We start from the raw sequence: 15,401 nt of genomic DNA, 5'->3' as shown, positions 1-15,401 counted from the left end.
CGCAGTAGCACACTGTATGCACAGACAGAACAGGAAAAGAATGGCTAAGATCATTCCAATGACCATCAGAATCTTCCAACCCCAGGCAGATATCAGTTCTCAGAACCACCCCACCAGTGACCAATCTCCTTTATCCACGTGTATGGATTCAGATATTTTATGCAGTTTGGAGATGGCTTGATAAACCGTTGGAGCGTTATCTGGTATGAAAATGCAACAACTAGATTGGATAACCTTACATACCCCACCGCGGTCTGCAAGTATGACGTCTAGAACCATGCGGTTCTGCAAAGTCATGAGGCGATCCGCTTGGAGCTCAGCTGTCAAATTACCAAGGGCACCAGCCGTAACATTAACAGTGGATTCAACCACACGAGTCAGTTGTCTCAGGTTCCTACTATTGACCATAGGTCCCCAAAACGGCAGGAAACCCAAAAAGAAGTCTCTCGCTTCCTGACCGGCAGTATCCTCCTTACTAATCACGCCTCTCACAACTCTGGTCTTGTGATAGTCAGAGGCAGCAGTAAATGTCGGCGGTAGCAAGTTTGCTATATAACATGTGCCCGAGAAGTCAGGGGGCAACCATGTATATGCTCGGTCATTGCAGACAAAATATGTACCCTTGGCAGCCAAAAACGCAGGGGAGAACTGCGATGGAAAAGTGTACGTTTCAGTACAGTCACTTCTCCCCAGTTGAGCTCTTGGATTCTGACCATTACCTTGTAAACAGAACCGACCCATGTGGGGTACGACCCAAATTGGGGATGAGATTTTTCGCTGCCTTTCACCCAGACTAATACTATACCCCGTCACGTTCCACCCTCCATAAGCTCTCAATTCATCTTTGGGTATAGATGAGTATGCGTCGATATCTCTGCTCATATCGGCAACTCCTTTCATTAAAGCTTTATTATTTGTGCTAGGTCTGATGGAACGCGGTTGTCGCGGGGAGTAGGCATCTAGTGCAAAGAGGAAAATGGTCTGGAATGCCCATGACGATCCATTGTAACTAAACGGCAGCACTAGATAAGGAATACCCTTATTAATGGTATGTGGCATTAAACCACACACCCAGCAATTGGTTGTATTCATGACTAGTTGGTGCTGGTGTAGGAGCTGAATAAACGAGTTGTTTACAAACTCTGATCGTCTAGCTTGTTCGTGTTCAGGCAGAGGGTGAAAAGAGTGTGAGGAGACAGTAGGAGGAGGTATAGGCTGTACAGTGGGTGCAATGGGCTCTTGAGAGGAGAAGAATACAAATCCTACGGTAAATACTATCATACCACATAATACAAACAGACATAATAATATAAAACGTTTGCTCTTCATTATTTTACATATTTTTGCTTTAAAGTTCATTTCCTCAGCGAGTCTCTCCATCTTGAAAAACTCCATCCTCTAATCGTGCCGCTCGCGGCGGGTGAGTATCTTCTGCTAAGGAGTACGCCTGTCGGTCCAGGGAACGCCCTAGACCAACCAGAACCGTTGACCTTACGTCTTCGGCCTGTACCCCAAAGTCTTGGCACCGCGACCCTGTGGCTGAACCCGGATGGTGGTTAGAAAAACAAAAATCAAGAAAGTCCTTCAGATGGGAGAGCTATGATATCAAAAACAAAAAGGTAAGGAAAAGAATATTTGTTTGTCCATAGGCCTTGGTCTTAAGTTATAGTGGAAACGGCCAGGTACTGTCTGATCTTGAAACAAGAGTTCAGGCTCTGTGGTGCCCAATCGAATTGACGGTGGCACAGCTTCTTGCACAATATCGTCACTCTGTTGTGCTGAAGTTGTGCCTTTTACGCGTGCATCACTGAACGGCACAAAACGAGGTACAGTGTCTGTTTCAGAGTCAGCGATACCCTCCTGGACCCACTGGTCATACGGTAGAGGCAAAGGTATCCTCTTGATGTGGGCGCCGTGGATCCAATTCTTTTTCCCCTTTACTCGAACAGCTGATCTTGTAGACAGAAGTACGAGGTGAGGGCCAATCCAACGGGGCTCATCGTTGCTCTTCCGCTGGAAATTCTTGATGAGCACCCACGTGCCAGGGTCAATAGGGTGTCCTGGAGCTTCAGAGGCCTGGGAGAGAGTATCATGCACCTGTTGGTGTAAAACTCGCAATTTAGCCGTCAATTCAGACAAATAATCAAGCAGTACTGGATGTTCGATTTCGCTGAATTTCGTCGGTCTTGGCACACCCCAGACATTGGCTGGGCGGCCAAAAACCACCTCGTATGGACTGAGTCCCACTCGTGAATGCACAGTCATTCTGGTGGATAGGAGTGCTAAAGGCAGAGCGTCAGGCCATTTAAGACCGGAGCTCGCCTGGATTTTGGCCAGCTTGAGTTTTAGAGCGCCATTGTAGCGCTCTACTAATCCAGCTGATTGGGGGTGATTTGCAGCGTGGAACTTTTGCTTTATCCCCAACCCCTCACACACATTCTTCATCACTTGACCCACAAACTCACTCCCATTATCACTCCACACCATTCTCGGCATTCCAAACCTAGGAAAAAAATCCTTCAGAAGGGCTTTGGCTGTGGATAAAGCAGTGTTGTCCTTTAGGGGATATGCTTCTATCCATTTTGAGAAAGCGCAAACAACAACCAATACATATTTCAAGTTGTTGCACCTCTCCATGTGGATAAAATCTAGCTGCAAAACTTCAAATGGATATGATGGAGGCGCAAAATGACCAGCTGGAGTTGGGGTTCCTCTACCAGGGTTGTATTTCAAACATACCATACAATTCTTGACCACATTCTCTGCACACTTGGGAATTCCAGCATTCTGCCATACTGGAGCCAACAACTTACAGATTCCTTTCATACTGATATGTGCCATTCCATGTGCCATAGTAACCACTGGAAGCACATATGCATCAGGTAACAACCATCGCCTATGTTCTGACAGATCAATCCAACAACCATTCTCATCCAATTTACCCGTACTTTCTCTCCACTTGCTCAACTCTTTCTCTGTGGCTTCAGCTTGAAGGGACTTCACACTCTCTATCGTGTTTTCACACATTCCAACATCACCAACCCATCTTGCAGGGCCTGCAACATACATTCGAGTCTTCACATCTTTTGCTGTTTCTTTCGCGGTTTCATCAGCAAACGCATTACCACGACCAACATCATCAGTGACTTTCTTGTGCGCACTGCATTTCATAATCGCAACTTGTAACGGTAGGGTCTGCGACTCAAGGAGATCATTCACCAACTTGCCATTCTGAATTTTAGCTCCATGCGAAGTCAGGAACCCACGTTCTTTCCACAATCGCCCAAAACTATGAGCCACGCCAAAGGCGTACTGGCTCTCCGTATATATGTTCACTTTCATTCCTTCAGACAACACGCATGCTCTTGTAAGGGCAATTAATTCTGCTGCTTGAGCCGAATTATGTGGCACACGCGCAGTTTCCACAATCGTGTGCAAAGTCGTGATAGCATATGCAGCAGTCGTATCACCATTCGGAAGCTTGAAGCACGAACCATCCACCCATAAGGTACCATCACACTCAGTCAGGGGAGTATCTTTAAGATCTACTCTCCCTTTCGTCTCTTCTTCTGTTCTGAACAGACAATCATGTTGCTCAATCTCATCTAGGTATGCTGGAATTGGTAATAGTGTAGCTGGATTCAACGTGTTGCATCTCTTTATGTGTATATGGTTTGCTAACAGTGTCAACTCATATCCGGATAATCGCGCACTAGTTAAGTGCTGTGTCTTGGTCCTGTTTAACAATGTGTCCACAGCATGTGGAACCATAACAATCAATGTATTATCCATTACTAGTCCAGCAGACTGTCGAATAGACATAGCTGCGGCGGCTGTAGCTCTCAGACAACTTGGCAATGCCCTAGCTACCGGGTCCAAGGTTGACGAAAAATATGCGCATGGACGCGGTCTGTCGCCAAAAGGCTGTGTTAACACTGATAATGCACAACCATCTTTTTCATGAACATACAATGTAAAAGGCTTGCTGTAGTCAGGGGTACCCAACACAGGAGCTGAACATAATGCATTACGCAATTCCCAAAAACTTGTCTGACACTCTTCAGACCATGGGATAGGATTCGGTGTGTCTTTACATGTTAATGCTAACAAAGGTTTTGCCAGCAAGGAGAAATTTGGTATCCAGTGCCTACAGTATGAAGTAATGCCCAAGAAAGCACGCACTTCTCTCTGTGTTCTAGGCACACTCAACTGTGCAATGGCTTGAATTCTTTCTGGGGTCAGTTTCCTTCCCTCCTTCGATAAGAGATGACCTAAGTAGGTCACTTCTTGTCGACAATATTGCAATTTTGAGAGAGACACTTTGTGATGGAAGGCAGACAAATGACGCAACAATGACAATGTATCTTCTTTACAAATCTTTTCAGTATCCGCGGCGATTAGTAAATCGTCAACATACTGAATAAGGCTAGCGCCACTGGGTAAAACCAGTGCATCAAGCTGCGCTTTAAAAGCTTGACTGTATATTGATGGACTTTCACAGTAGCCCTGGGGAGCGCGTTTAAAGCGGAAGCTGCGACCTCCTAAACTGAAGCCAAAAATGTCTCTGCTCTCCTCTGCAATTGGGATGCTAAAGAAAGCATTCTTCAGATCGATCACTGAGAACCATGCAGCGGAGGCTGGAATCATGGTTAACAAGGCAGTTATATCAGGGACAACTGGAAACTGTGGCACAACAATCTTATTAACCTCTCTAAGATCAATCACAAATCTGTAAACAGGTGGCTGTGAAGGGTCCGTTCGTTTTAAGACAGGTAAAACAGGACTATTGCAAACGTTGCCTCTTGTCTCTTCAATTACACCCTTTTTAATCAAATCGCTGACAATTGCTAGCAACGCTTTCTGACCTTCATTGGAGATCTTATACTGGGGAATGCGTGGCAATCTGACATTGGCTTTTAAAGTGACCACGTATGGCGGTGTTTCCAAGAGACCCACATCATTGGGACCAGTAGCCCAAAGGACATCCGGTAGGGATGACAATTCAGGTGGCATTGCATTCTTAGACAAATACATGGGGGAAATCACTTCCTTACCTAATGTAAGTTGTACTCCTGAGGGAGAACAATATAGCGTCGCATGCAATCTTTTTAACAAATCTAATCCTAGCAGATTTTCACCACATCCTGTCGTTAGGATGAGGGGTGCTTTTAGCTCACAAGGTCCAACAGAAAGTGACATAGGACTAGAAATCGGGTTCCTAACTGGGGCGCCAGAAAAACCTACTGAAACATTCATTTCGCCAGACAAAGGCGCGCCAGGGAGTTTTGAATGCATGATTGAACTCTTTGCAGCACCAGTGTCTAGCAGAAAGGGCTCTGTTACACCCGCTGTAGTTACTTTAACATATGGTCCGCTCTGATCCACTGGCACTGAAACAACTCCCTCTCTCTGTCTACGGCTGTCCTAGTAATCATTACCTTCCACCTTGTCGTCTTCTGCATAATAATCATTATTGTAGTACTGAGCTGTATTACCAGTTGCATTCGCTTGCAGATCAAAGCTATTTATGGTATTTTGAGGCGGAAGAGGACGCGCGTTCTGGGGAACATTTCCACGCCCCCTACCTCTAGGAGCTTGTTGACCACCTCTGCCTCTTGCGCCATACGCATTACTGTTACGCTGCATTAATTTAGGACAACTATACTTGAAATGACCTTCCTCTCTGCAATATGAACATTGATTGGGACCTATAGGAATACGTGGTTGATAATACCCATTCATTTGCTGATTATTCTGAAATTGTTGGGGCTGCTGATAGATACCTTGGGTTTGCCTATAATTATTCTGTCCTCCATGTGGCGGATAAGCCTGCTGGAAGAGGACCTTTGTTTTCAGTTCTTTCGTTTTCTTATCTGTTCTATTTTTCTCGTCTTTATCTCTATTTTCATAATACTGTGCAGTAGCCAGTATTTGCGCTGAAGAGGAAACAGCCCAATAACTTTCTGAATCTTTTAATTTCTTACACAACTCGGGAAGTAGATTCTGTACAAATTTATCCACAAATAACCGTTGGCCACCTTCAGTACTCATGTCTTGACCACTGTGGTCGATAAACGTTTCTTCAAACCTTGTAAAGAAATCGGATACTGTCTCATCTTTCTTCTGCTTGCATGCAGATAGTTTATCCCAATTTACTCGCATCGCGGGCATTATAGTTTTCATGTATGTAATAATTCTACCAGGGAGGTCTGCTACCAAAGGGTCAGGCTTTGCGCCACCAACTTGGCCAGCGTCTGCTGCAATTATATTAGCCCATGTGTTACCCAATTCTGCACCGTGATCTACATTACGAATGGATCTCCATAAAGGCTGTGGAACCACATTCCCAAACAACATATCTATGTCAGCCAGATTCATTACACACGTTTCTGCAGTTTGTGATAACTCCTTATAATATCCTGTAGGGTTTTTACGGGGGTCAGGCAATGTCTGCTTAAGCGCTAACACCTCAGAACGCTTCCAAGGGACATGTACCCAAACACGCTGAAAATGAGCTGGGACAACTGGATTAGCATTTGGATCAGCAGGTCTCCACACTGGAGGAACCTCACGCATCGGATATTGGCGCGCTTTTACCTTTTTCCCCACAGGGAGTTCCTGTTCGAACAATGATTGCTGACAATCGCCATTTCTGAAGGACAGTAAAGTCGCAACTGCTTTATCTACATTGGGACCCACAATTGTACCTGTTCCAAAATCAAATCGCACTCGACACAATTCCTGTGGGTTTGGGTTTGCACAATTATCCTCCAATTCCTCACAGAGGAATTCACACATTTTATCAAAGACATACCTCTGTGTTGGGGCATCCCATTGGTGAAAAACGTTAACAACTGATTCCACATTATAGAGTGAAGGGAAGCCAATCCACCTACGCGCCAGATGATCTAACACCTCTTTCTCGTCAGGACCAGGCAGCTGACTACGCAATTGCTTATGCTGTAAACCAGGAGTCGCACTGGATGACCCAAAGAGAGGCGACATTAAACTAGTAACTACATTAGCCAGTCGTTGTCGTGCTGAAGGAGAAGTTGAGGCGAAAACGGGAGGATAGACAGAGGGAAGAAAAACGGATTCAGATACAGGTACCGGGGTAGTGCAAGAAGGAGCACCAGGGGAGGCAGCTGATGTGCTAGGCAAAGTCGCAGGAAGCGCAGGGGCAACAGGTAGCAAAACTGGCGGCCCTTGAGAGGGCTGCACTACAGGGATAGGAGCCAGCTGAAGAGGAGCTGGCGGCTGTGGGAAGGCTTGCGGCATATTTACTGGGGGCTGCACATTCACAAGCTGTGGAGGTGCTGTGGCATTCTGCGCATACGGGGTGGCGAACTTAGCAGATGGGACATTAGGGAATCTTTCTCTTTCTCTTTTGTCTCATCTTGCACAAGGGGTGACAAAACAGGGTAACATTTATCAATCCCTAGTATGCGCTGTCTATGCAATTGCTCATTTATTTGTTCCTCCTCGTTATCTTTAAATTGCACAGCTGCTTGCATCATTGACATACCTCTTTCTCTCTTATTCCTTTTTGCTAGCTTAATTTCCTTCTGTTTGGCTTCCTTTCGCCATAGGCGGAAAGAATCAAACATCGCTGGCCGGGCTTTCTTTTTAAACAATTTAACTTCCAAATTATCTAAGTTATCTGTATCGAAACTACCATTTTGGGGCCATTTTAAAACACCGTCCTTTCTGGTGTATCGGATCCATACTTCATTACATGCAATGGGGCCCACGCCATGTTTTACATAAAGCTCATAAGTTGGAGTTCCAATTGGAGGAACCGGACATGAATCCTCTAACTGGAAATCCCTTCCACAACCCAAACAAAACAATCTTCCAAATACACTAGCACCAGGCATCTTCGCTCACTAGTCTAGTTTCAAACTTCAAAGGATTATCGATTACGATAGTCTCGTGAATACACGAGTCCTCTGGCTTTGGGACTTGCAAGCTCCAAATCGAAATGATCCCGAAGGATACCAAAAATCCCGAAGGATACCAAACAAACTGGGAGACGCTCCACTTATACTTAACTGAATATCGATGATCAATGGCGTCACCAGAAGACTCTCTCGATTGTTTCGCTCTACCAAAATCGTCAAGGGTCCAAAACAGGGCGATTAATCAGGGCAGCAGTCCTTCGTAGCCGTCGGGACGCGGAGAACCTCGCAGAAAAGACTTTCGGACCACGTCGACATGCAGGGGTCGATGAAGTGGCGGCCTTCCTCCAGAATTTTTACACGAAGCTCCTCACAAATCTCTGGCTTGGACCGGTACCGCTGAAATCGCCCAACATTGGGCGCCAACTCAAGTACTTGGAATTTTAAGCCCAGCGGTGCAGGGGAACACACCCTAAGACTTCGGGTTCTTCCTGTTTCAGACCTACAGAAACACAGAGTCTTCTGGGTGAAGTCAAAGATCAGTTTATTGGCTGCAGACCAATTACAGGTATCCGAGAAGTACAACAGCATGTATGTTCTCAGGAGACTGCTTAAACTTACAGAAACAGGCTTCTCCTTAAATACAAAATATCATGCTTCAGGCACACATTCCTTGTTTTACGATATGGTCATTCACATGTATACATTACAAACGAAAAGGCAGAGTCATGATGACCATCCCACATTCCAGTTAAGCCAGCCCGCAATTATTTACCCAGCAAGGCTCAGATCCCACATCAGATATCAACAGGCCCCATTAAACACGAACATCTCCTGTTAGGAAAACAAGCCATAAAGCAGGAAGAGTCAGGTGTGAAAGAGATTGTCAAATCCTGATGCTAATCACAGGTGGCCGCAGGACGGGGAGCTCGTGAGACCAGACTGACCTGGGGCAGCGGAGCCAAGCTGCCCAGGTCACAGAGAAGTCAAAGGAAGGCACATGTGCTCTAAAGGCCCGTATTTGCTTCATGATATGTAGCCTATGTGAGGGCAACCATAAGATGGCCACCGCTCTAAGATGGAACCCACGAAGTTAATGTATAATAACGTATACATAGTGCACTTATCAATGAAATGTTATATAAAGCACTTGTACATACCGCATTGACCATTCGCGGTTCGATAATACCAGAATAGACAGGGGTAGGGCCCTGCGTCCTACGCGGTCCCAAATTTCAAAGTACCACAACTGTGTCAGACCCAGTGTTACTGAGAGCAGGTCCTACCATATATAGTAAATGCCACTGGCTTGAGTATTCCTCGAATGCCATTGGCATGCTTACTGGGCTAGTGACCAGGCCAAAAGATCACAAAATTCCCTTTAAACTGGATCAGCTGGCCCTCCTGTTGGCAAAGTTTAGAGTGGCCATTGGGTGGTTGGGTGCAAGGGCTCCGACTTAGGGCCATTGGCTGAGGGACTTACTAGAGTTGGGGGCGGCGGCGGACGAGCAGCATGTGAAAGTGTAGTGTATGGATGAGGAAGCAGCTGATGAGATAGCACTATGGACTCAGCTTCTTCTAAGGTTTCAAGAAGGTGCTTATTCGAGCTCCAACAGTGGCTCTGAAGCATTGGACTGAATTTAGCAGATGTTAATGTGAGATTCCTCAGTGCATAATTTACTTTTTTGACTCGGTTTCATTGAATTATCTGCCGTGTTGGTCCGGACCTTAGGAGCCCCGGCGGTTGGCCCTATTTATGTGACTTCACTCCAAGATTGCTAGCATTGCATCATGATGGTGATTGGCATAACCGCTTTCAAATATTTAAGGAAAAGATGTATGTGGATCAGATCACTTGCCGCGTATATGTTTGTTTCTGTTTCTCTGAAAAATCAATAAAATACAGTTTATACAAAAATAATAATTGCATTGCAAATGTTGCAATGATATTACCGATGATTTCATAGAAGATGTCATGAGTGATGTAACATGTGGGCTAATTAGCCGTACATGATGAGGGCGCGAGTTATAGTTATCTCAGAGCATAAGTTATAGTTATTTGAAATAACTCTACTTTCTTTCAGAATTCTTTCAGAAAAGCGCTGAAAACTTGGCTTTTCGCAAATTAAATCCTACCTCCTTTCTTTCATTGCTGGCAGACTCCTCTGTTGCAGCGCCTAGACGCCCCTGGGGATTCGAGCGCTATATAAATCTCAAAATCAAATCAATCAAATAACTACAACTATAACTGGTGAATTTCTGTCCTTTTTTTAGTTTAAAACGTTATGATGTTACTTTTCACCTAACTATAATGTTCCTTTAACATTTTTAGTGAATTTCTAAGGTTTATTCTTAATGAAAAATAAACTTTGTCCACTGCTCATAGCCTTCAGTCCTGCATGGTGCAGGATTGGTCACAGGGCCTGGCCATAGATAAGGCACTGTGGCCAAACCCCCTCGCAGGCGGCTAACCCCATGCTGCGCACAGACTTCGGTTATGCACAGTGGGGGATTAACCAGAGGGGCTAGCCTGCGGCCGGGCCCTGTGGGCAATACACCTGCAGGCTGCCAACCCTACTCCATGCATAGCCTTTGACGTGCATGGCATAGGGATGGCTTTCAGTCCCAGGGACCCCATTCTGTGGAGCTAAAACATATATATCCCCATGCTCTTCATGACTGCTCATGCTAACCCCATGCTCCTCATGGCCTTTAGTCATGCGAAGGGGGAGACTGACCACAAGACCTGGCCTGTGGCCAGGCCCTGCAGCCAACCCACCCACTTGAAAGTGGTAATAGGTAGGGACCTACTACTAATCTATATCTAAAGCCCTGACACTGAACACAACCAAACTGTTGTGAAAACAATATGACTGCATTTTCATTCTCTAAAAACAGCCATTCCCCAACTCTATACTGACTTGTCATCGCCATGTTCCATGTACTACAACGTTATCACAGTATGCCATGGCCCAAAATATAACTAAGGCCTAGCTGTATTATTGGTCTGCGTTACCCTTGCATCACTCATTGTGCCACATGGGCAATGCAATACTTAAGTCAGATTTATAAAGGAAAGCAAGTCTACCATGCATGGCCCTGTGTTAATTGGTGGATTTGGAGAAACACAAGGCAGCGCAATTCGCTGTTTTGTGTTACTCTGCAAACTGTAATATACATTGCTGCGAAATTTCACATACATCCATATACCATGCCACTGTAGCCACTCCACTATATGCTATTCCACTCTAAACCACTCCACTCTATGCCTCTCCACTGTGAGACTCCACTCTACATCACTCAATGCTACGCTATCACACTGTACGCAATGCCACTGTACACCAATACACTCAATGCCCTTAGACTGTACGCACCTCTACTCTACGCCATTCCAGTCTATGTCACTCCAGTGTATGCAACTTCACTAGACGCTACTCCATTAAATGCTAGTCCACTCTTCAGCATTCTACTCTACGCCACTCCACTCTACTCAATTTCACTGTATGCCACTCCACACTACAAGACTCCACTGTTCAGTGTTCTACAGTATGCCACTTCACTCCATGATACTCCACTCTACACCATTACAGTGTATGGCACTCCACTCTATGCCACTTCATTCTACGCTGTTCGATTGGACCCCGCTCCAATGTATGCCACTACCCTGTATGCTACTACACTCTACCCCACACCACTATACGCCACTCCAGTCAAAACCACTCTGTTATACGCCACTCCACTGTACACCACTCCACTATACCCTATTATACTCTAAACCACTCCACTGTCCAACAATCCGCTTTATATCCCTCCACTTCACACTATTACACTGTACACAACTCCACTCTGTACAAATACACTCTGTGCTATAACACTGTATGCACCGCCACTCTAGACATCTTCAGTGTGCGCAACTCCACTGTATGCCATTCCACTGTAACCTACTCCAGTACATGCCACTCCATTCTATGCGACTCCAGTGTATGCCACTCCATTCTACCCCACTCCATTGTACGCTATTCCATTGGATGCCACTTCAGTGTAAGCCACTCTACTGTATGCTATTACACTCTACCCCTTTCCAGTGTACGCCACTCCAGTCTACACCACTTCACTGTACACCACTGTACTGTACGCTACTTCACTATAAGCTATTCCAGTCTACACCTCTCTACTCTACATCACTCCACTTCACGCTATTCCACTGTATGCTACTCCATTATACACTACTCCACTCTATGCCACTCCAGTGTACGCCAGTCTACTCTACGGCACTCTATTCTACACTCATCAATTGAACACCACTCCACACTACGCCACACAATTATATGCTAATTCTCTCTACCCTATTCCACTGTGCACTACTCAAGTCTACACTACTCCACTGTACACCACTCCGCTCTATGCTATTCTACTCCACACCACTCCACTGTCCACCACTCTACGCTATTCCACTGTACGCCACTCCACTTTATGCTATAATACTGTACGCATCTTCACTCTTTGCTCCTCTACTGTATAGTATTCCACTCTACCCCACTCCATTGTACGCCACTCCACTGTATGCTATTATACTCTACCCCACCCCACAATACACCACTTCAGTCTAAACCAATTCACTGTACGTCACTCCACTGTATGTTACTTCACTATATGCTATTAAACTATACGCTACTCCACTTTATGCTGCTACACTGCACGATATTACAATCAATGCCACTCCACTGTAGGCCACTCAAGTCTATGCGACTCCACTCTATGCTATTCCACTTTATGCAACTCCACTGTACACTAATCCACTCTACACCACTCCAATGTACTCTCCTCCACTCTATATATAACTCCTCTTTACAAAACTCAACTACACTCTATGCCACTCTACTAGAATCTACTCCACTCAATCCCTGTACACTCCACTGACCAAATTTGCTCTTAACTCTATGCCCGTGCACTCTATTGCACAACACTCTACTCCACTCTGCGACAGTTTCCAACACTGTATGACACAGTACTCCACTATACTGTATGAGACCCTACTCCAATTTATAACAGTTTTCTCAACTCTATGCTACACCATTTGAATACATGCCACCCCACTCTAAGCTAATCCACTGTACCCTACTCCACTCTACACCACTCTACTGTACCCCACTCCAGTCTATGCTATTTCACTCTATGTTTCCCCACTCTTCTACACTCTACTGTACTGTATTCCACAGTACGCTATTCCACTGTATGTTACGCTATTTTACAGCAATCCACTCTACACCACTACAGTGTATGCCACTCCACTCTACGCTGCTCCAGTGTATGTCACTCTCCTCCACTCTATATAACTCCACTCTATAAAACTCTACCAGACTTCATGGCACCGTACGACATTCTACTTTACTCTATCCCCGTTAATTGCACTGTATGATACAACAATACACTCTATTGTACTTTACTCCACAGTGTGTTACACCACTCCACTCCACTAGACTCTACTCCACTCTACAAGATTTTACCTCATTCTATGCTACTATGCAACAATTCACTCTACGCAGCTCTACTGTTTCACACACTGTTGTACTCTATGCAGCTCCACTCTACAACACTCTACTACACTGTATGCCACTCTCCGATACTTTACTCCTGTATATACCCCTTCACTTCACTGTACAACACTTTACTAAACTGTATGCCAATGTACAACACTCTATGGTGCTCTAGTCCACTATATAAAACAAAACGCAACTATTTGTATGCCACTGCACCCTACTTTACTCCACTCTACTCTGACACAGTACTCCACTCTGCTCCACTACTTTACTGTACGCCACTTCACTCTATGCCACTCAATGTCATTGTACTCTGCAACACTGTATACCAATCCACTCTAGCACACTCTACAGAGCTGTACTGTACTGTGCACCATTCAACTCAACAACAATCAACTAGACTTTATGCCACTCTACTCTACTGTAGTCTACATCACTTTCCAATACTTTACAATACCCCACCACATTCTACTGTAGAACACAGTATTCCAATTCATGATACTTTACTCAACTGTATGCTATGCCACTCCACTCTACTGCATTCCACATCACTATAGTCTATGACTCACCATTCTGCTCTAGGACACTACTCCACTCTGCACTGCCCCACTCCTGTGTACTTCACTATAGTCCATTCTACTACACTTTATCCAACTCTGCACCACTGTACTATACTCCGCTCAGCACAGCTCCACTGTCCAACACTTTACTCTACTGTATGCAACTACTCTCTGCAGCACTGTTCTATACTCTATGCCACTCTATGACACTCTACTCTACTCGATGCCAATCTACTCTATGCCACTGTACCACACTATATGACACTTGACGATATGCCACTCAACTTCTCTCTACGATACGCCACTCCACTATATGACACAGCACACCACTCTACAACACTATCCTCCACTGTACTCTACAACACTTCACTTGACAATACTTCACTCTATGACACTCTACTTCACCCTACTCTACTTTTAAACACTCTTCTACTCCACAGTATACAACACCCTACTCTACTGTTCAACATGCCATTCCACTCTACAACTCCCTTCTCCAGTCTTCGATACTTGACCCCACTATATGAGACACCATGCCACTACACTATATAACACTTTATTACACTGTACAATATGCTACCACACTCTACTTTACTCGATTCCAATGTACAATATTCCAGTCTATGACAATAGACTTTGCAACACTCTCTTCCACTGTACTGTACGAGACTTCATAAAACAACGTTCCACTTATGACACCGGACTCTACTATTTAAAACACATTTTATTAAAACTTTTTTTTTAAAGTGAAATTCAATGAATGAAAAATCAAAAGTTAAAGCTTAGTTATAGTGAGGAAAACATATTTTCACTATGCAAACCAAGCTTAAACTACACAAACCTTAAAAATAATAAAGCTCTAGTTATAACTTTCGTTTACAATTTATCCACCACATTCAAATTATAATAAGTAACGTATCTCGTTACACACTCTTTTCAGTTCTTGAACCAGGCAACACTAACTATAACTCTCCACTTACCATGCACTGTGCTCTCACAAATTGTGATACTCCACTGTATAATACTACACTGTAAGAGAATCTCCATCACTCTACCACACAACATTACACTCAAGAAAAAATGAAATGAAAATGAAATGAAATGAAAAGAACATTTATAAAGCGCTTGGCTACCCAGGAGCATCCCAGCGCTAGGACTGACACGGGGGAGGCAGAAAGAACTAAGGAAACAGAAAGGTCTTCAGTTGTTTATGGAAAGCCAGATTATTGGGAACTATGCGAAGATGTAGTGGCAGAGAGTTCCAAAGTTTAGCGGCGTTATAAGAGAAGAGCTGTCCACCACTTCTGGCCTTTTTGATCCTAGGGACCTCGGCCAGATGCAATTCATCTGACCGAAGTTTCCTATTAGCTTTGTAAGGACGGATCATGGCTGAGTTGATAGGA

Source organism: Triturus cristatus, chromosome 5_1 (genome assembly GCF_964204655.1).
Source record: "Triturus cristatus chromosome 5_1, aTriCri1.1, whole genome shotgun sequence".
NCBI classification, from domain to species: domain Eukaryota; kingdom Metazoa; phylum Chordata; class Amphibia; order Caudata; family Salamandridae; genus Triturus; species Triturus cristatus.
The sequence above is the reverse complement of the archived record's forward strand: the minus strand, read 5'-3'. Positions refer to the sequence as shown.